The 22,720-nt window shown below is 41.7% G+C and overlaps 1 long non-coding RNA gene across 1 annotated transcript; it reads right to left on the reverse strand.

The window, feature by feature from the left end:
- Nucleotides 1-9,338: 9,338 nt before the first annotated feature.
- Nucleotides 9,339-13,238, reverse strand: LOC114807672. Its single transcript, XR_003755741.2, has 3 exons — nt 13,144-13,238; nt 11,927-12,040; nt 9,339-9,646 (listed from the first exon to the last, which is right to left on the reverse strand). It is a non-coding gene; the product is annotated as an uncharacterized LOC114807672 (long non-coding RNA).
- Nucleotides 13,239-22,720: the final 9,482 nt, after the last annotated feature.

A 22,720-nucleotide genomic window follows, 5' to 3' on the forward strand; every position in this document is an offset into this window, starting at 1 on the left:
GAGTAAAAGCTCCTTGAGAGTAGGCTGAGCTTTATACAGCTAGTGAAGGTTCCCATCTATTTAAGCGTTGCTCTGTGCATGATAGATGTTCTATAAATGCCATTTGTGATGATGTCGATGATCACACAGTTCTACAGACCTGAAGAGGATGCTATTGGGCTGAATATTTAAGAATCGACCCTTCCAAGCAAGGTTCTGGTCCATCGTGCAAATTTTGCTTTGATAAAATGCACATTATTAATATACTAAATACACATGCCTGAGGAAGAGTAACGAGAGCCCTAGACCGTTTGAGAGGAAGGTTTGCGATCTTAAACTTAGAACAGCCAAGTGTAATGGAAACATATAAAGATTAAATTGTCCACAAGTCATGAATTCTCTAAAACACAACATTCAGTATTTCCATTAGAAGTTTTACATTAGACGTTCTTGGAATCCAACTATGACCACCCATTTAGAAGAGTAAAGTGGCAATTTTTCCTGCTGACCTCAAAGTAATTTGCAAGTCTACAATGTTGATGTTCCCCTTAAGACACTTAAACTTCTATTAAGGGCTGAGTGCCTTAGACGTTGTCTGGCTGATGGATATTCTCTGGTACAGATACAGCATGATGACTGACAATATTCAAATTTCACTGATCTAAGGACCTTGAAATTTGCCTAATATTTTTGTTTCTCAGTCTATTGTAAAATAATACAGTTGATTTTTACCAAATACACTTGCCTGAGCTTGAAATTACTGCAATGCCTGTAACTTGTCATTCTGGTTTAAGTCCATAGATTCAAATACATAAATGTTGAAAATATTATTATAAAGAGAAGACACATGGAATGAAATATTTTGAGCAAATAGTAATTATCCATAAAACATGGAGAGAGAAAAGAGAATATTCATTTTTCATTTTTTTCATTTTTTTCATTTTGCTCTTTGATTTTTTGGTTTTTTAATCATCGACCCAGAATATAGATCACATACACAATATTACAAAGTATTACAATTGATCGTAAATAAAATTATTTCAACTTGAAAACCATGGGGTGTTCAATTCTGGGGAAAAAAAGCAATAAGTGAACAGTGGGTATACAAATAATTTATTAGAGTGTATTATTCCCAGTGAGATTTTACACTTTTGTTCTTGAGAATTAACATAAGCTAGAGTGAAGACCAGATCCATAAGACAGAGGATATTTTTTCCATCTTTCTACATCTCCCGGGGCAAGAAATATTCACCATGATTTTGTTTGGTTCACTATTTAGTCACGTTCCCCAGATACCAATAAATCTGTATACAAGAATCAGCTAAATGGAACCTTCTTTAAGATATTTTCTGAGGTTAAAAGAGTTTATAGATCTTTTACTAGAAAGCAAACAATGTCAAATGTAGCACCATGCTTTCTTACTTTTGCACCTCTAGTTTTCCCCTCTTTTAATAGATCTTTTCATAGAAAGCCAACAATCTCAACTGTACCATGCTTTCTTATTTCTGCATTTCCAGTTTTTCCCTCTATTTAGCCCTGAAATGTTGGGAGACCACAGTTTGCCTTACATTAAAAGCATTTCTACTTCAGACAAGAAGGGCTTATTACACCCCAGAACCCCAGCACCTGGCGTAGTAAGCACTTAACAAATACTACAATTCTTCTTATTATTATTATCAGCTGGAGAGATTGGTTTTTAGACTGATCTCATTGTTGTGCAGGGATCGTCTCTATCTGTTGCCGAATTGTACATTCCAAGCGCTTAGTCCAGTGCTCTGCACCCAGTAAGCGCTCAATAGATATGACTGAATGAATGAATGAAAGTTGCATTGTCACTAGGAAGGGTAGGAAGGGAGGAGAAGAGGATTTCGGAGAGAAGATGAGGGGTTTTGTTTTGGATATATTGAGCTTGAGGTGCCTTCAAAACATACAAATAGGAGATGTCCTGGAGGTGATAAGAGATGGCGGAGGATAATAATAATAATAATGTTGGTATTTGCTAAGGGCTTACTATGTGCAGAGCACTGTTCTAAGCGCTGTGGTAGACACAGGGGAATCAGGCTGTCCCATGTGGGGCTCACAGTCTTCATCCCCATTTTACAGATGAGGTAACTGAGGCACAGAGAAGTTAAGTGACTTGCCCACGGTCACACAGCTGACAAGTGGCAGAGCCGGGATTTGAACTCATGATCTCTGACCCCAAAGCCCGTGCTCTTTCCACTGAGCCACGCTGCTTCTCACGCTGTGGAGGAGGCGAATGAATCAAGATAGGGTGGATTTGGGAGTCCTCTACACAGAAGGAGGTAAATTCCTAACCACTGATTTTAGAGCTCTCCATAATCTGCTTTGTTCTTTGTATTCACTCTTTCTTTTGCTTATTTCATCTTTTCTCTTACTCCACCCCAGTCTCACTCTTTATTCTTCCTAAGGTGATTCTCCTGTCTTCCACCCACTACTTGTAACTTTCCCTCATATGGAACTCCCTTCCCTCTGTCTCCTTCACCACACAGATCTAACAATTAAAACACATCTCTCTTCACCATAAAGTCTTCTTGAAAAGCCACCTTCTCCTCCACAGATGCATTCCCTAGTTCATCTCCAACTTTCCAGTCAGATCATTCCATCATTTCCCATTCCATTAGGGAAGCAGCATGGCCCAGTGGAAAGAGAATGGACCTGGAAGTCAGAGGACCTGGGTTCTAATTCTGACTCTACCACCTACCTGCTGTGTGACCTTGGGAAAATCAATTCACCTCTCTGAGCCTCATCTGCAAAATGGGGATTCTCAGGTGATGCCTTGCGTGACATCGCGAGGCGGTAGAAAGAGGATAAGTCAAAATTGCCAAGGTTGCCCTGTCTCACCTAGAAGGGCAGAATAGCCAAAAAACCCCTATGTGATATTGCCCGAGCCACGAAGTTCTTGATAAGCATTTAATAAGCACCACAATGATTAAGAAAATCCCTGGTCACTTTTGAGCAACAGTTGGTGGACTTCAAGGGCCATTCTTGAAAGGCTGTTATTGATAGAGCTAATGCTAGAACCAAGAACTTCTGACTCCCAGACCTGGGCAAATGGCTTTAAACTACATTGCCTTCAATCATTTTAGAAGGAGAATAGAAAAAATGTCAGGATTGACTTGCAAAGATCAGGTCCATTCTGCCTGGAAAGACCAAGGTTAATAGAAAACATGATCAGGCCTTCAAAATGATGAAGGGAATGGGCAGGATGAATATTCAACTTGTCCACTAGGGTCCAGGAGAGGGAATCCACTGAAAGTGGTAGGATCAAAACAAATAAAACACTTTACTACCTAGCTGCTGGTGGGCATATGGAACTCACTGACACAGGAAACCATATGGTCTGAAAGCATCAGTGAGTTCAAGAAGGATTTAGAACCCTTCATGGGGGGAATGATCCACAATGTCTCTCATCAAACACGACTAACTTTCTAACTTTTCCTCTTGAAACCATTAAAGACCTTTATCTGTACATGTAGAGTGTCTTATATACATGTGTGTATGTGTTTATATAATAATAATAATAATAATGTTGGTATTTATTAAGCACTTACTATGTGGCGAGCACTGCTCGAAGCACAGAGGTAGACACAAGGGAATCAGGTTGTCCCACGTGGGGCTCACAGTCTTAATCCCCATTTTACAGATGAGGTCACGGAGGCACAGAGAAGTTAAGTGACTTGCCCACAGTCACACAGCTGACAAGTGGAGGAGCAGGGATTCGAACTCATGACCGCTGACTCCCAAGCCCGTGCTCTTTCCACTGAGCCATGCTGCTTATCAGCTTCTTCTTATATGAAAGAAGCAGCGTGACTGAGTGGAAAGAGCACAGGCTTGGGAGTCAGAGGTCACGGGTTCCGATCCCGGCTCCGTCACCTGTCAGCTGGGTGACTTTGGGCAAGTCACGTCACTTCTCTTTGCCTAAGTTACCTCATCTGTAAAATGGGGATTAAGACTGTTAGCCCCACGTGGGACGACCTGATTTCCTTCTATCTCCCCCAGTGCTTAGAACAGTGTTTGGCACATAGTAAGCTCTTTACAAATACCATCATCATCATCATATAATTGTCCTTTGTTTTCAAAGAAGAAGCCACTGACAGGGAAATTCACCCACGAGTGTGTGGGTGTGTGATTGAAAAAAAAAAATGCAGGATCCACAATCCCTCTGTGTACACAAAATAACCGTCCCTTAAAATACCGTGCTTAACGTTTGCCGCAGCTGGGGTTGCTTCATCTTTCGTCTCCTTGTTTCTTGTTCCTTGTGAGAGGATGGAACTTGGATGGCACCTTCCTAGTCCTTAGGATGAATTTCCAGGAGAGAGGCTTGACTTCCACAAGCACCTTATTGTGGCTGCTGGAGCCAGACCCGGGTCGAAGGAACTACTGGGTCTGATCCACCGGTGACATTTCTGATTTCTTGTGCTCTTATTGATTTCCTTCTCTAGCAGTCTTCTTTTCTAAAATCTCTTTCCCCAGAGGTCTTTAAAATTAGGGTAATTTCCTCTGTTTCTGGAATGGTGTAAGATCGGGGGGGTAGACTTGGATGATCCGTTCAGACCACTTCAAACACGACTATGATGCCATGATTAAGGCATACTAGACAACCCGAAGTCCAGACAATAGGTCATGACTCTACTAGAATGCTTTTCATCCTGTGGGAGCTCAATAACACTGCGACCGTCCTGATTTGTCTCCAAACTGATCATTAGGATTATGTATTCATCAATTGCTGCTCTTATTTCTTGAATCCTCATTCAGAAAAAGTTTAGGGGATTGAGCATTAGACAGATAATAATGTTTTAGGATTTCCAGTCCTTGCTCAATTTTCAGGGATTTAGACACTTCCGCCTATTAGGGTCTCTGTTTCATAAGGCAACAAATGTTAAGTTTCTAGTGGAAGAGATTTCTTTAAATCCTTTTAATAACAAAAGAAGTAACTCAGTCAATTACACATGAACATTTTCATCAGGTTTTCAGAACCCATACTATCCCAATTCTGGAAACTGGAATGGAGACAAGTATTACTTCAGCATTCAGTAACCACTGCCATCGGAAATAAGTAGAAGCATAAGGAAAGAAAATAAAAGCCATAATGAAACAGAGTTCCTCTCATTAAAATATGGTGTAGAGCTCATTATACTTAGCTAGCTTTTGCAGACCTGGGAACAAATGTGAAATTAAAGCGCCTTGTACAGGATGCTGCATCCATTACTTGACAGTTTCTGGCACACTTTAATATTTGATGAAAGGGCCCAGAGTAACAGAGCAGGAACCTAATTTAGAAGTCTCCCATTTCCTTCCATGTCATAAGTGCATGCTCTCCTCCAAATAGTCTCGTGTGCTTGTATAACCTGCCTTGTACAATTAGTCTGTTCGATAGATCTCGCTATCGAGTAGAGTGAAGGATTTTGCAGAAGATTTTTTTCTTCACAGTCCTAGAAGCAGAACTTGACTAACGGCAACAAAAAAAAAAAACCTAAAAAAAGAAATGTATCCTCGGAGCGATGCCCTAAATTTTAGCCAATAGCTAACAGGATAGAGTGAAACATGGAAAGGACATTACAAATGTCATGACAGAGCTCCAGAAGGAATAAAAATAGAAACTTTCTTAAATTTTTAACAAGAAACTCAATTTGAAACAGATCAATGAAAGGAAAAAGATGTGAAATTTGCTGAGAGCTGGTCTTTGATTTGAATCCATTTGCAGTCCTGTGCCTACCATACTGAAAATATTTTGCAAACATGAATCGTTTCATAAGATTTGAATCCAAAACAAAGTGGGAGTGTCTAATGTAATGCATGATTCTGGGTCAAAAGATTTCCCAGACCTTAAGTTGAGGAGAATTTTCTGTTTTCTCAGAGGGTAGACTGCCAGAATGACCTTTGTTTGAAAGACCGCCTATGCCACTTATTTTTCCATCCTATCCCTGGACTGAATTTTTCCCAAACATTATGCTGCTTTGGGTGTCCCCTGGCATACCACCTGTAAGCAAAAAGTTGGAAGCCAGACATGAAGAATAGAATGGGTGGAGACGTTTGAAGCTTTTAAACCTGACATCACTTTTCAACTATTAAATCACTTTTTTGCTCCCAAATTCACATTTTTCTGAGACAGGGTGTGTGATTGATTGGTTAAAAAGAGCCGACTTGGATTCAAAAGGAGTGGGTCAGCAGGCTACTTTCCCAGGAGTGACCTTGAGCAATGGACTTGGCCTCTCTCTCTGAATCGGTTTCCCCATTTTTAAAATGGGACCCTCTCCCTACCACCCTGGCAGGTTTCAGGAAAGAGAGAAGGATTTGCAAGCACCTTAAATATGCTGATACCGAAAGGGCATTCGATAGTAAATGGGAGAGTTCTGGTATTCGCAGGGAATCTGTAGGAAGAGGAAATAACTTTGTCTACTTGTTTATTTCTTATTCAGGATCCACCAGTAGTGAGGCATTTATGTCTACTGCCAATATGTTATTTGTTCAGCTACGGATGACTTTTCTGCATAAATCGCAAATCTAATTAAATTGGCAGTCCCTTGAAGTTGAGATCGGCCTACTTCAACTTTTCAAGATTTCAAAGTGACCCACTGATGTCATACCAATTTAGCAGTAGCAGGAGGAGAAATGACAAGATTGCAGAGGGTCAAGTGGCAAGCCCACTCACGGGGTGCAAGAAGAAATCAGTAAAAGACCTTCACTAATAATATTCAGCAGCTATAACAAGAGCGTGGCCTAGTGGAAAAAGCACAAGGCAGGGAATCAGAACATCGAAATTAGAATCACGCCTCTGCCACTTGACTGCTCTGTCACTTCACTTCTCTGTCTCAGACTCTTCATCTGTAAAATGGGGATTAAATATCGGGTCTCTCTTCCCCTTAGATTTGTGAGCCCCATGAGCGATAAGGACACTATGCCTGATCTGATCGTACCCGCCGATAGCTCTTCGTCTGTAACCATAGTAAGTGCTTCACAGACATTATAATTATTATTATTACAATCATCCTCATCCTCATCATTGCTGCAGTTGTTAAACCATAATGAAAGGTTTTTCTACCTCAGTTAAATAAATGCTCATTATCATCCTTGACAGCACTCAAGGAGTGGCAGTCAACACCTTTCATCTCCAGTGCTAAGCACAGTGCCTGGCACATAGTAAGTGCTTAACAATGCCGTAATTAGCATAATTATTATTCTCTGGCAATATGCTGTCACTTCCTTTAAGCCCCTCTTTTGAACGCCGCCACCGTTTTGTATAACACAATCTTTATATAACTCTGTGGGGAAATTACCACATCTTTGCATGTGGCTAATCGATCCATGGCATTTACTGCCCAGTAAGCACTTGGGAAAGTACAAACAAATACAAATACAAATTTCAACAACACTCAAAGCTTCCACAGGACTAGCCCCAGGCTTTGAGACTTTGAATTTTTATGCATTTGAATGGAGCTATGGGAAATTATTATTTCTTCTTTCTACCATCTTCTTACCTGCAGACTGGAGGCGGGCTAAACACAATCTCAGCTGGGACGCAAAACAGCAAAATGAAAAGCAATCGCTGATAAGGAAAACATAGAGGCTTTACAGATGTTATTTTGGCAAATGTTATTTGCCAAGAATGTGATAGAAAAGAAGCCTCACAAACCCTTGACTACTCCCAAATTTGAAAGAAAAAAAAAATTCCACGTAAGCTTCATAATTTCAAAGCGAGTGCTTTTCCAAACAATGCCATCACTGTCCAAGAAAGCATATTTAAAATATTTTCAGGGTAAGGATTTTACATAATAATTTTGCTGTGGGCCACACTGTTTGAATGAGTTAAATGAACACATTTAAAGCCTAACAAAGATATTGGCAGGAAATGGAGAGGTGTTGTAACTATTCCTAGCTTCTCAGTAACAAACCTTTAGCATTGAATTATTCGAAGGACACCGCTTCCAAAAAGGACTTTCTCCAGATAAGGAGGTCTATTTGCTTCAAAGAATTCGAGGGACAGTTTGTTTTTAAATTTGAAGGAAGGCCTTGTCCCTGAAACATCAATCAATCAATCACTAGGTGTTTCCTGAGCACCTACTCTGTGCCGAGCACTGTACTAAGCACTTAAGAGTTTGCAAACCTTCAATAAGTTTATAATTTAGCAAGAAGGCAGGCACTAAAATAAACTACAGAAAGGAGGAGGTATGAAAAATAGTAAGAAAAAAACAGCAAGTACCCTATTCACAAAATAATGAGTTGGTTGGTTTTTTTTTATTTTCCTTTACAGAGGATGCCCCTTAGTGGAATAACATATTTAATGGACTCCTAATAATTATGCTATTTAAGCACTTATTATGTGCTAAGTGCTGGGTTAGATCCAAGATAGGTCAGATGAAGTCCCTTCCCACATGAGGCTCCCAGTCTAAGAAGGAGGAAGGCTGGAATTGAATCCACCACTTAACATATGAGGAAAGTGAGCAACAGAAAAGTTAAATGACTTGCCCAAGGTCACACGATGGGCAAGTGCCAGAGCTGGCATAAGAACCCAACTTCTCTGTGCCTCAGTTACCTCATCTGCAAAATGGGGATGAAGATGGGTGAGCCCCACATGGGGCAACCTGATTACCTTGTGTCTACCCCAGAGCTTAGAACAGCGCTTGGCACATAGCGCTTAACAGATACCAACATTATCATTAGTATTATCTGACTCTTAGGCCCATGCTCATTCTACTCGGCCACTCTGCTCCTCACCAACTTAAAGAGCAGAATGATGGAAATAGCCGTTAAATGATGGAGCCTTGCGTCGTCGGTGGGTGGCAACTTCCCCTTCAGTAAACTTGAACTCGGTTTCTAAAGATCTGAGAGCTGGAGACAGAGGAAGGTGACTCGGCACACAAACACGCACAGCACCCCCACCCCCCCAGCAGACACTCGCTTGCGTACAAACGCTGATGCTTCACAACCTATTCATAAGGTCTCCGCTGCCCGTCTCTTTTTAGGATTATAGAGTGCTAGTGAGCTGTGCTAGCAATTCCAAGAATTGTTCACCTGCAGTTGGCATACTTAGTGTCAACCGAATAGCCCACGAGGGCATATTAAAACCCCAAAGTCAGGCAGGGGATACCTTATAAATTCTGTGTAGGGTATTGACTCAGGAAATTACTTATGTAAGAGTTTACTAAAAGTTTATAACCCGTTTCCTTAATTTAAAATACATTTGGGTATGTGTGTTTTTACCACAGGAACTATGAGATTGCCCTTTAATAGTTTATAATTTAATGGCAGTGAAAAACTTGAATGTGATATCCAAATTTAATATTGAATATACTTTTCTGTTTATTTGAGATACTGTGGAATTACTGGCGTTCTCGGTATTATTACTCAGAGACCGTTTATTTCTGCCTTCTAAATTCCTTCAGTTACAGCTGCATGTGCCAATAGAAAACCACTGTTACTATATCTTTTGTGAAAATGGACTGAAAACTTCCCCAAAATGCTCCTTCTCTGTTGACCAACATCTTTGTTCCCCCCAACATACACCCACCCAAACATGCACACTAGAACGGACAAAAAGTAATCAATAAATAAATTAATTAAAAGATACATTGAGTACATACTGAGCGTTGGAGACGGTACTAAGGATTTAGAAGACGCGATCTCTGTCCTCAAGGAAATTTACAAGCTAAAAAACAAAATGACAGCGTTAATTAAACACTTAGTACATGTCAAGCACTCTTCTAAGCTCTGAGATAGATAGAAACTAATTGGGTTGGGTTGGGTTCCCGTCCCACATGGGGCTCACAGTCTTAATCCCTATTTGACAGATAGGCCCAGAGAAGTGAAGTGACTTGCCCAAGGTCACACAGCTGGGTTTCGAACCCAGGTACTTCTGACTCCCAAACCCCTACTCTAACCACTGGCCATGCTACTTCCCTAGTGGGTAAGATGGACCGAAAATAAATCAAAGGAGGAAGATGAAGAGATGAATTTGGGGGTGACTAAGTGATCAATCGATCGATGATACTTATTGAGTACTTGCTATGTGCAGAGCACTGTACTAAGCACTTGGGAGAGTAGGATAATAATAATAATAATAATAATAATGGAATTTATTAAGTGCTTACTCTGTGCCAAGCACTGTTCCATCGTTCTACTAGGATAAATACAAGGTTATCAGGGTGGGGACACAGGCCCTGTCATTGGGCAATTCACTTAACTTTTCTGTGCCTCGAGTACCTCAACTGTAAAATATGGATTAAGACTCTGAGCCCCATGTGGGACACAGACTGTATTCAACCTGATTAACTTTAATCTACTCCAGAGCTTAGTACAGTGCCTAGCGCATAGTAAGTGCTTAACAAATGTCATTAAAAAAAAAAAGTGCAGTGCTGGAATTAGAAACCAGGTCTGCATAGTGGACTTGGACATTTTATACACACAAAGGCCATTAAAGAATATATTATTTATTATATATATATATCATATATTATACGTGTATACTGTATAGAGAAGCAGCGTGGCTCAGTGGAAAGAGCACGGGCTTTGGAGTCAGGGCTCATGAGTTCGAATCCCAGCTCTGCCACTTGTCGGCTGTGTGACTGTGGGCAAGTCACTTCACTTCTCTGTGCCTCAGTTCCCTCATCTGTAAAATGGGGATTAAGACTGTGAGCCCCACGTGGGACAACCTGATTCCCCTATGTCTACCCCAGCGCTTAGAACAGTGCTCGGCACATAGTAAGCGCTTAACAAATATCAACATTATTATTATTATTATTATTATTATTATTACTGCTTAGGTCAGGTGCAATGGGAAACTATTCCCAAAATATCTGTGCCTTTCCCCATCCGTTATTAAAACCATGGGCCAGGACAGAGGTGCACAAGATATGAAGAATGTTGTTAAAGTTCCCCAGGAATCTGTGGTGTTTACTAAGGGGCTGGAACATTATGGAACTCAAACAGAGCCTGATCTGGGCGTGCTCGAGACGAGGAATGAAAATGCAAGCATTTCACGTGAACAAGAGCAGTTTGAAGGTCAGTGAGCAATAGGCTGACCAGTTTAACAAAGGTTTCACCGATTCCACGTATATCAAATTGAGCAGGCCTTCCTCTAAAATGTCAGGATCCAGTTAGATGGCGAGTTAAGGCCCGTGCAAACGCATAAACACACTTCAGAGACAGCATTCTGTTACTGAAATATGATTTCTTGTGCCCTAAGAGTCAAATCCTGTCAGATTCATTTGAGAAGAATAAATCCATGGAAAAGGCCTTATTTAATAATGCTATTGTTATCAGATGGTAGCACAATTACCTTTAAAAGATTATCACCATATTGAAATTAAAGCATAATTTTCTAAAACATTTTCAAAAGAAATCTATAAAATATATTTTGCACTGAGATAGTGTCATTTCTTGAGTAATTAACATTTCTAAATGGACATTTGAAGACTATCCGTAAAGAACTGAACTAAACTCGCCCATCAATTCTAACCCCTCTATGGTGAGACACAACTCCATACTTATGATAGAAGAGACAGGCCCTGATTTGTTAAGTACCTGGCCCTAGATCACAGAATGAGTCAATGGTACAATTCATAACTCCAACTTCTGTCCTAACCACTTGTTAACCCTGCCAGGAAATCTTAATGTCTGGAAAAAAAATATGAGGCAAATTCAAATTGAGGTTTGATCAGACTCCTCAAGCATGTTTGCTTGTGTGTTTACAACTACCAAATTTCTTCTTAGAGTGACAAATCTCAGGCTTTACCTTCCACAGAAAAGTATCCAGTCCTGGACATAGAAACAATTTAGAATTTAGATAGAAACGTTTCCAATAGGCAAATCCAGTAAAGGTTTCAAAAGTAGGATTTATATTATTGAAAATAACCAATATAGTTTTAAAATTCAACTTGGGGAAAAGCTCTTTTATGTAATGCCCCTTGAATCATGCCCTCTTGCTTACCTTAACTCCTATTGCAACCAACATCCTAGTAAGTTCTCCCTTCCTGAAGACAGTTTCTTTGCTCATTTTTGGACTTGGAGGCCAATTTATTGGATCACACTGCTAAAGCACCAACTGCAAAAACATACAATATTATTCCATGTGGCACGTTGTCTAAGTTCATGGGCTTTACTTATCCAAAGAGAAATGTGCGAAAAACAAAAGTAAATTTAATTTTGACTAACTCTGAAATATGTTGGAATGATTAAAGAGAGGACGGTGAGAGCCATCCGAATTCTTAAAAGCCCTCATTATTTCAAAGAGCGCATTCCATGCCAGTTATAATAGATTTTTAAAAGCCAAATGCTGGATGAGTTTATTGTTCCATACTGGAAACTCATTCTATATTGGGATGGTAAAATTAGAACTGTGGGAAGGTGGAGGGGCCTTCCCAGCAGGGACAACATCTCAAATTCTCCAAGCTTCTGTCATTTTCTCTTCGCTGACTGCTTTATATTCCTTTTATTTGGATTCCACCACAGATGGAGGACAATGAATATCTCACCCTAAATTGGTGGTCATTTTCTTCTGTGCTCCCTCACCCGTAAAGCCCAAAGAAAACGGTCTCTTTTCCATTCTTGACACCCAAATCTTCCTGTTGCCAGATAAAGAGAGCACCGTCCAATGGAAAGAAGTTACAATCGTTAGAAGATCTGGCACCCGGATGCAAAGCAGTTACTGACTATTCACATGGCACTGAGTATATCCTCTCTGGGAGAAGCACTGTATCCTCGTGGAAAGAGCACGGGACTGAGACGCAGGGGAATGGGCTTCTAATCTGGCTCTGCCACTTGCCCGCCACGTGACCTTGGGCAAGTTTATCTTCTCTGTGCCTCAGTTCCCTCTATGCAAAATGGGTTTGAAATACCTGTGCTCCCACCCCCTTGGACTGTGAGCCATGTGTGGAAGAGGGACGACATCCAACTTGATTATTTCGTACATACCTGGAGGCTTAGTACGGTGCTTGGCAACAAGAAGTTCTTAACTAATACAACAATCATTATTATTATTGAGTTAGGGCTTCTCAATGAGTTAACACAGGGTTTGTTGAAAGGGTGTGCGAGAGAGATTTGTTTGTCCTAGCCTAATTAGGAAACTCTGTAGGCCGTCTTGGACGATTTCAGAAAAATATACATATATTCTGGAAAGGGTATTTTCTGGCTAAACTGGTTACCTACCTTGCCATAACTCACAGTTAACTTGGTTCATTTTAAATACTTAAGGTTTCCACGTCCGGGCTGGAGTCTGTATATGCGATGTTTAGATGAAGCAGCACTCTGCGAGTCAGAGAGTAAGGATGAAACAAAATGACGAGGGAATTAAATTCCCTCCTCTCTTCCTTTGCCCCTTTGCCACAAGGTCAAGATGTACAAGCTTGGGATAATATTCATATGTCCTGGTTTTCAACAAAAATAGTACGATCAATATAGCTTAAATATTTTATACTCCTCAAACTATGGGACGTAGGTCAACATAGACTGAGTTTAAAGAACAAGTGATTCGATTCTGGTTTACTTTCCCCAGAAGTTTAGTACAGAACTCTGCATTTACTAGGAACTCAGTAGATACTATTGATTGATTTATACATTGTTTTTCCCTGTGTCTCTGATTCATGCCCTCAGGAACCTCCATTTACCTTAATTAACTCTATTATAGAGGGGGGAAAAGAAATTAAAAGGAGAGGAGGAGTGCTTAGAGGGCAGAGATCATGTGTAGCAACTCTACTGCACTTTCCCAAGTGCTTCATTCAGTGCTCTGCAGAGTAAGCACTCAATAAATACCACTGATTGATTGAGAGAAGCAACCCCTCATCTTCAAAGCCTTCTGAAAAATTCATCCTCTAGAGCTAGTCTCCAAGTAATTTCCACCATCCCTGCTCATGTGATATCTATCAGCAGCCACCCGAACTATTTATAATAATAATGACGCCATCCGTTAAGAGCTTACTATATTCAAAGCACTGTTTCTAAGCGCTGGGGAGGATACCAGGTGATCGGGTTGTCCCACGTAGGGTTCACAGTCTTAATCCCCATTTTACAGACTAGGGAACCGAGGCCCCGCGAAGTTTAGTGACTTGTCCAAGGTCACACAGCTGACAGGTGGCGGAGCTGGGATTAAAACCCGCGACCTCTGACTCCTAAGCCCGTGCACTTTCCACTGAGCCACGCTGCTTCTCACTTATATGTATATTGATTTACATCCTCCATTTATTCATTGATTCCATCCTTCCACCCTTTTGCTATTACTGTGCTTTTCATCCTGCTCCTGCTCTAGCTGTAGTATTTTTGCCTGTCTTCCCCATTAGGACTGGAAGTACCTTGAGAGGAGGAACAATGCCTCTTTTTTTTTTTTTTATAGTACTCACCAAAAGCCTGGTAAAATGTTCTGCACCAAATAGGTGCTCAATAAATACGAATGACCTGCAAGTGGGAAAGGGGAGAGGGTAAAGGAGGGAGGGAGAAGAGGTAAAGAAATCAGGAGTACAACTCTATTGGCTCTGTGGCCCCCTCTTCTATTGCTCTTATCCAGGGGCTCCATCTCCTCCATCTACCACCGCCATTTATGACAGAGCAGGCCCATAGTTTCTGGCCCCAGATCAACTGAACCGCCTCTTGCCCCTCTCCACGGCAGCAGCTATTGTATTTTTTCCACCAACGCCCCTACCTCTTGGGGTCCTTCGCAACGACCAGCTTGAAATCAATCAGTGGTATTTACTGAGCGCTTACTATGTGCGGAGCACATGAAAGTCCTGGGACTTCCCAGGGACAGGAGTGGGATGGACTTCAAGAGCTTAGTTAAATGATAGTAATAATGATTATAGCATCGGTTAAGCACTTACTATGTACCAAGAACTATTCTAAGCGCTGGGTATGGGGTTGGACACGGTCCCTGTCCTATATGGGGCTCACAGTCTTAATCCCCATTTTACAGATGAGGTAACTGAGGCCTAGAGTAGTGAAGTGACTCGCCCAAAGTCACACAGCAGACAAGTGGCAGAGCGGGGATTAGAACCCATGACCTCTGACTCTCAAGCCCAGGCTCTTGCTACTGGACCATGCTGTTTTGACTAGATCCCAGCTCATGTCATTATATTCCTCCTACTGTGGCTGTTCAACCCCGGGTCTCATTACCACCTGGATATCAACCCCTTTAGCAGGAAAACTACCTGTAGAATTCAGGCAATCTCCCTGGAAACGGTGGCGAATTGGAGAGGATACTTCCCAATCCCCCTTCCTCTTTCCAAGTTGAGCCGATCCCATTTGCTATTGCCTCTGACACTGTCTAGAAACTTTACAGTGTGTACCCTCCTAGTGATTTGTCTTAACATTAGTAATCCATCACAGACAATGAGATCATGTCTTCTTCCTCGCGCTACAGCCCCGTGAGGGCTGAGCCTCACCAGCTCAGGGGGTGGAATCGACGGTTGTGTGACTGTTTGTCGGTTCACAGGCGTGAGCGACGGGCTTTGGAAATGGTGGGGAGGAAAAGGACTCAGAAAGATGCCTGAAGGAGTCTGGCATTAGCTCGCCGTCCGCTGCTGCTCTTCTGTCAACAGAGTCCAACCAGAGGTCCACACTCCATTATAAATTAATAACAATAATGATAATGATGGTATTCGTTAAGCACTTACTATGTGCCAAGCACTGTTCTAAGCCCTGGTATGGATACAAGGTAATCAAGTTGTCCCACGTGGGGCTCACAGCCTTAATCCCCATTTTACAGCTGAGGTACCTGAGGCCCAGAGAAGTGAAGTGACTTGCCCGTAGTCACACAGCTGACAAGTGGCAGAGGCAGGATTAGAACTCAAGACCTCTGACTCCAAAATCATTGCTCCGATGGTGCTTATTAAGTACTTATTCTGTACCAAGCACTGGGCGAAACACAGATCAGACACAGTCCCTGCCCCACAGATTGATTCATTTATTTGATAATAATAACAATGTTGGTATTTGTTAAGCGCTTACTATGTGCAGAGCACTATTCTAAGTGCTGGGGTAGATACAGGGTACTCAGGTTGTCCCACGTGAGGCTCATAGTTAATCCCCATTTTACAGATGAGGTAACAGAGAAGTGAAGTAATTTGCTCACAGTCACACAGCCGACAAGTGGCAGAGTCGGGACTCGAACCCATGACCCCTGACTCCCAAGCCCGGGATCTTTCCACTGAGCCAATGTGTCTCCCCCTGTAGACTGTAAGCTCCTAGTGGGCAGGGAACCTGTCCTTATTGTTATATTGTACTCTCCCAGGTACTTCGTCCAGTTTTAGCACACAGTAAGTGCTCAGTAATTCCATTTTAGAAATGAGGAAACTGAGGCAAAGAGAAACGAAATGACTTACCCAAAGTCACAGAGCAGGCAAATGGCAGAACTGGGACTCCAACTTGTTTCCCTGAATCCCATTCCCATGTTCTTGCCAGTAGGATTGTTGCCTCTCACGAGCGAAGGCAAAAATATTGTAGTATTAAATCATCTAGTTCCTCCCCTTTGGTAAATGTGCACTTCTGTAATTTTAAATGTCTCAGTTTTTTAGTGCTGCTCGAAAAATGCCCCATGATGTTTCCTTCAAGAATATTAAATGTTTCACTGGGCAGAATACATTCTGAGAACAGATCAGACTCCAATTTCCTTAGTTACAAACGATATAATAATCCTAATTGCCAAAAGACCACAGCCGTAATAAACAAGAAAAAGAAGAAAAGCAGCATGGCCTAGTGGAAAGAGAACAGGAATCTATTACGTTGCAATTTCCCAAGCATTTAGCGCGGAGCTCTGCGCAAAGTAAGCACGCAATAAATGCTATTGATTGATAGGAAACTGCTTCTGTGTGACCTCGGACAAGTCACTTGTCTCAGTTTCCTCATCTGGAAAAGGGGATAAAATGCACGTCCTCCCTGACCCTTGGATCGCGAGCCTCATATGGAACAGAGACGATGGCTGATTTGACTGCATTTACCTCGGCGTTTATTTCAGTGTTTGGCACACACTAAGTTTTTAACTGATAGCATAATTACAATTAATTATAGTTAAAACAATCACGAATGATAAAAATGAAAGACGACCGTGACCAGCTCTCCGTGTCAGGCTGGGAAGCAAGAAGAGGCTCAACTTGCATTCCATGAAGCTAAATATTAGTAATTAGCAAAAGATATTGGCTGATGTCCTCCTTGAAGACAAACCCCAGAATGAGAGGATTAGGAACTAGTCCATTTCTTTGTGAGCGTAAATTATCGCTGTGGTTGCTCGCACTGTGTAGTATTTATGTCTGTATGCTAATCCTAACAGGAATCCCTATTTACCCTTTTGACATTCAACATAATCCTGTCCTATAGATGTTTAGACATTTGTGAATAACTGCTCCTGCTCCTTTAACTGCATGTAATTTGGCAGTCCCGTTTCCCATAAATGCCACGACCGTGTTTTATGAGATTTTAAAAAGGTATAGAGAGAGTATTTGGATGGGGGTCAGCCTACTGTACGAAAGCTGGAAGGGGACCTAAGCAAAGCCGCTGATGCCAAGAGAAAATCAAGAAATGATTCATGGCGTGTTTACACCACGCAGGGGTTGGCAAACTGTGGGAGACAGCTTTCTGCTAGCAGACTGGAACTAAATTCTTAGACATCACCGGCCTGCCAAGAAATTTCATCATGGGGTTTCCTAACGAAACCTTGAATTGAATTCCAGTGTCTTATATCTGAAAGGCGAGTTTGTGTCAGAACCCAGGAGGTCTCCCACGATACCCTTTTTAATTAAGGAGCCTTTTCCTCCGCGTTGCCACTGACACCTATCATTGATTAGCTGATTGGGAGCATAGAGAAGATCATCAGCTGATCAACTCGGCTCAGAATACGGCCGTCTACCTGGCAGCGGACAGCTTGTCTCTTTCTAGATTGGGCTATAAATCACCCTCCTTGTGGCTCAACATCCCTACCCCTGGGGCTATTCTTCCCCTCCTCGGACTGCCCCCTGCTTATCCAATGCCCAACCGAGTCAGAACTCCCAGCTGGGTCAGAGGCAGAGCTCCTCTCCTCCTTTTTGAACAGCAGGCTCCTTGCTGCTGGTAGGATGTGGAAATCTCATCTGGACCACTATCCCTTCTTCCAAATTGAAAATGCATAGCTCTTTTGTGGATGTTATTGGCTCCTGCAGCCTGAATTAGTTTTTATTTATATGAATATTAATTTATAGTTATTGAACACCCACTGGAAACTTGACATTCTACCAAGCCCACCATTTCTCCTGTGAGGAAATCTGTGCAGACTTGGATTGAGTTCTTCCCCGAAGACACCTGGTTTCTGGAACAGAAGAGGATACAGTGGATGCTGCTGAGAAAGATTTGCATGATTTAGAGGGCTCTAGATTTGGTTGAATTGACCTTACGTTTGGCCATAGCCGTGAAGAAGCTGTGGCCGTTAAGAATTCAGGATACTGAGAAATAAGGCAATGAGGATAAAAGAAAATTCACATGCCCCTTAAATTTCATGTCTGTCTGAATAGATTTAGCTAACCCTAATCTGATTTTTGGTTGTTTTGGCTGGTCTGTCCATTCCTAATTTTCAGAAAGGAGAAGTCAAAATTCAGGGTGAAACATTGTTTGGGCTGCTAGATTATAAGTACCTTGAGGACCCGGATCCTGACTAGTATAAGACTAGTATTGTCTCCGAAGTATTTAGTATTTGCTCTTCACACAACAAGCCCTCAGTAAATACTATCGGTTGATTGACTGCTCATGATCATATCCATCACAGCTAAAGCAGCATGGCGTAGTGGATAAAGCATGGGCCTGGGAGTCAGAAGGTAATGGGTTCTAATTCCAGCTCCGCCACTTGTCTGCTGTGTGACCTTGGCCAAGTCACTTCACTTCTCGGAGCCTCAGTTCCCTCATCCGTAAAATGGGGATTAAGGCTGTGAGCCCTGTGTGGGATAATCCTACTTGCTTGTATCCACCCCAGCACTTAAAACAGTGTCTGGCACATAGTAAGTGCTTAACAAATACCGTAATTATCATTATTATTATTATTATTAAAGCCATGAGATGCCTGAAATCTCAAACATACACACACAGAATGCATATTAGGAATGTACATATGTTCTAACCCCATTTTGGTTGTTTTTCATGAACTCCCCTTGTGACAACTCTGAATCCAACCTGAAGATAATGTGTAGGGCTAGAAGGAAGGTCAAATGCAAAAGAAAGGCTGGAGATGGCATGCGTAACTTTGAGTGGGGCCAAAACAAATTTTGTAGGAAGCTGAATCTTCAAGTCTAAAGATCATCATCATCAACATTTATTGAGCTAGTTTATCCTAGTCTTAAATGTCTCTAGGGAAGAAAATTACATAGTCATGTTTAAGAACATGCTGTGTGCATTTAAGATACTTTACCTCTGAACTGAAGCTATTTCTTTGCTTTTGCACCACTGCTTTGGAAATTGTTTCTTTAAAATATGAAATAGAAGCAAGGCAAACAGTTTTGACAGCTTTAAAAGGAAAATATCCAACTTGAGAAATCCCTAATGAGAATTTCTTCTTTCTTCTCACTAGTCCTCATTGCCATAAATTCAACAAAGACCTATTCTAGGGTGCTTTGCAAAAAAAAAAAAAAAAATTAAAAAATCAGCTTCAGGACCAGACTTGGAATGAGAATTAAAGTAGTCGATCTCCTAGGATACCTCTATACAACTCTACAGCTGGAGGTGATTAGAAATGGCAAGAGCATCTTGGAGAGAAGTGACTGGCTTTGTTTGCCTGAAAGGTTAGTAGGGCTATAAAAATCTAAAGGTAGATCCAGGGGCTACAAATGATGTACTAATGAGGTTAAGAGTGGTAGTATGAATGGTCTGGTGAAATTTTTTGGCAGGCGAGTAGGATCTAAAAATTGTCTTCAAGCCTACATTAATAATAATTGATATATGCCACCTAACTGAGACTCTTTCAAATGCTGAGACTCAGAAAAATTTTCTTTTTTTTAGGTGGGGAGGGGAGAGTTGCTCCCTTTATCCAAATTGGTTTATGTGAGAAAAATTGAAGTTAATGAGGATTTTTAAAAAAAAAAAAAAGCAACATAGTGGCTGCTTTAACAATTAGGGAAACCACCCTAGTCATCAGGAGGGATTTTCCAGAGTATGTTAAGTGGTATTCCAGCGATCAAAGTCCAAATCCTCTACATGCTCCTGGACTCATGAACTATTATGCTTGGGAGCTGAGTTGATTCTCGCTATTTGAAGACAAAGTTTTTCTTTTAGTATTTCTTCTGAGCTTGGAAACAGTTTTATTTGAATTAGCTCCTTTAAAATGAGCCCCTAGGGTGGGTGTCATAAAAACGAATGCTAAGTTTTATTGACTAATCTGCTCATCTCTTTGCCTAAAACTATACCTCCATGCAAACAGAAGTCTAAGTTTACTTTAGGTAATGTTAGCTTTTCAGTAAGAAACCCGCTTGCCAGTGCAATTGACAGAAAAGAGCTCCATTGTAGGTACGTGTCTGAAACACTGAGTTTCAAGGTCATGGAGAGTCTCACCAATTCCACAATAGAATGGCACAGTCTCCTGACCGGTCAACCCAGACTAACAGTGACCTATTTATATGCTCACCATAGAGTCCCAGCAGGTGAACAGGTAAAGCACTGCCTCGGAACCGGCCTCCCCTCTCATGTCTTGGAAAATTCCATTCCCGGCTCCCGAATCCCTGGAGCTTAACCACCTCATCCTGCAACCCTGTCCTTGGGATCCTAGGGGAGGATGAAGGCCTCAGGGGGTACCAGCAACACCCTCCCTCCATGCTACTGCTTTCTTTTACCAAACTCTCTCATTTGGAGCTCCGCAGATAGAGCTCGTCTACTTTTACTTCTAGGTGGATAATTCCCAAATCAATCTCTCTAGGCCTGACCTCAAATGTCCTAGCCAAAAATCATGCATTTCATCTGCTACCTGGGGCATTTCTACTGGAACATCCATTGGCAACTTGAGCCTAATATATCCCAAACTGACCTCCTCGTCATCCCATCTTTCCCATCTTTATTGGTAACACCGTCAGCCTCCCTGTCCTAGAAGCCCACAATTTTGTTGTCTTCCTCGACTCTCTGCCTCAACTCTCACATTCAAGAGACTGCTAAATCCTCCAGGTTCTTTATACATAACATTTCCTGTATCTGCCCATTCCTAATGATGACTATTATTGCTAATAATTACGAGCCCGAGTCTCCAGTCCAATATTCCTCAAGGGCTTGGCAATCCACCTTAGGGTGCGATAGAGGAGGTAGCATCTTTTCTCTGTCCCTTCCCTCATCTGCATTTCTCAATGAAAGTCTGTTTTTTGTGGGAAAATGCAATATTTAAGTGCTTACTAAGTGCCAGACAAAGTTCCAAGGCCTGGAGTAATTATGAGGTGAGCAGGTTGAATACAGTCCATGTCTCACATGGGCCTCATAGCCTTAATCCCCATTTTAAAATGAGGTAACTGAGGCACAGAGAAGTGATTTGCCCAAAGTCCCACAACACAGACAGATAGCAATGTTGGGATTAAAGGCCAGGGCCTTCTGACTCCCAGGTCTGTCTTTTATCCATCTGGCCAAGCTGCTTCTCTAATCTTCTTTAAGTGACATTGATAAAGAACCAAGGGAGCAGAGCATTTGAGGCTCTCTGACAACAGATTTACTACCAGTGGGATCTTACCTACTCTCTGGCACCTTTATCAAAGCCAGCTGTGGCCTTGGGAAAGAAGGGAGGATGCCATGATGCCCCACCCTAAAGGCATACTAACCAGGAGGGCCTGACAGACTTAAGAAAGTAGGAAGAAAAATCAGGCTCAACAAATATAACTGTGGGATTCAGTCTTAATAATAATAATAATAATAATAATTGTGGCATTTGTTAAGCACTTACTATGTGCCCAACGCCGAGGAAGATAAAGGGTAATTGGGGTGTCCCACGTGGAGCTTCCAATCTTAATCCCCATTTTACAGATGAGGTACCGGAGGCCCAGAGAAATTCAGTGACTTACCCAAAGTCACACAGCTGACAAGTGGCAGAGGCGGTATTAGAACCCACGACCTCCGACTACCAAGCCTGTGCTCTTGCCACTAAGCCATGCTACTTCTCGAATTCATCCATTCGATCATATTTATTGAGCGCTTACTGTGTGCAGAGTACTGTATTAAGTGCTAGGGAAATACCATTCAGCAGCAAATAGAGACGATCTCTGCCCACAGCAGGCTCACAGTCTAGAAGATGGGCCCACAGAGAGTGGTATATTTTGTGATTTGGAGTTTGGGGAGCTGAATTGTAGTTTCTCTAAGCTCTCAGAGTGTCCTGGATACTAGCAAATAAACCCAGATATTTAAATGTCTTTGGTATCTTCATCCTTTTAAGCATAACTGGGATTTAGCATTATATACCTCACCGCCAGAGCCTTATAGAAATCCTAAGCCCTCACGTGCACAGTGTGAGTGGGAAGGACATAATTGTCTAAGGTGTTAGCTGATAAAAGTTAAGTCTTGTAACTTTTTCCCAAGCTTCTTTCTCCCCCCAGTGTCCCTTGTTCCCTTCAAGTCTATAAATAGACTGTTCTTGCGGAAAAGGGAAATCAAATTCATGGAGGTAGAGGGGAGCCAAAGAAGAAAGGGAAGACCATCTCATTTCCCCATCTTGAAGTTTGCCATGAGTAAAACAAAGTAAATTAAAAGAGTGACGCTCTTGGAGAGAGCCTACTTTCCTTAAGGTTGGTATTTAGTAAGCACTTACTATGTGCCGAGCTCT

Source organism: Ornithorhynchus anatinus, chromosome X3, assembly GCF_004115215.2.
Source record: "Ornithorhynchus anatinus isolate Pmale09 chromosome X3, mOrnAna1.pri.v4, whole genome shotgun sequence".
Taxonomy (NCBI): domain Eukaryota; kingdom Metazoa; phylum Chordata; class Mammalia; order Monotremata; family Ornithorhynchidae; genus Ornithorhynchus; species Ornithorhynchus anatinus.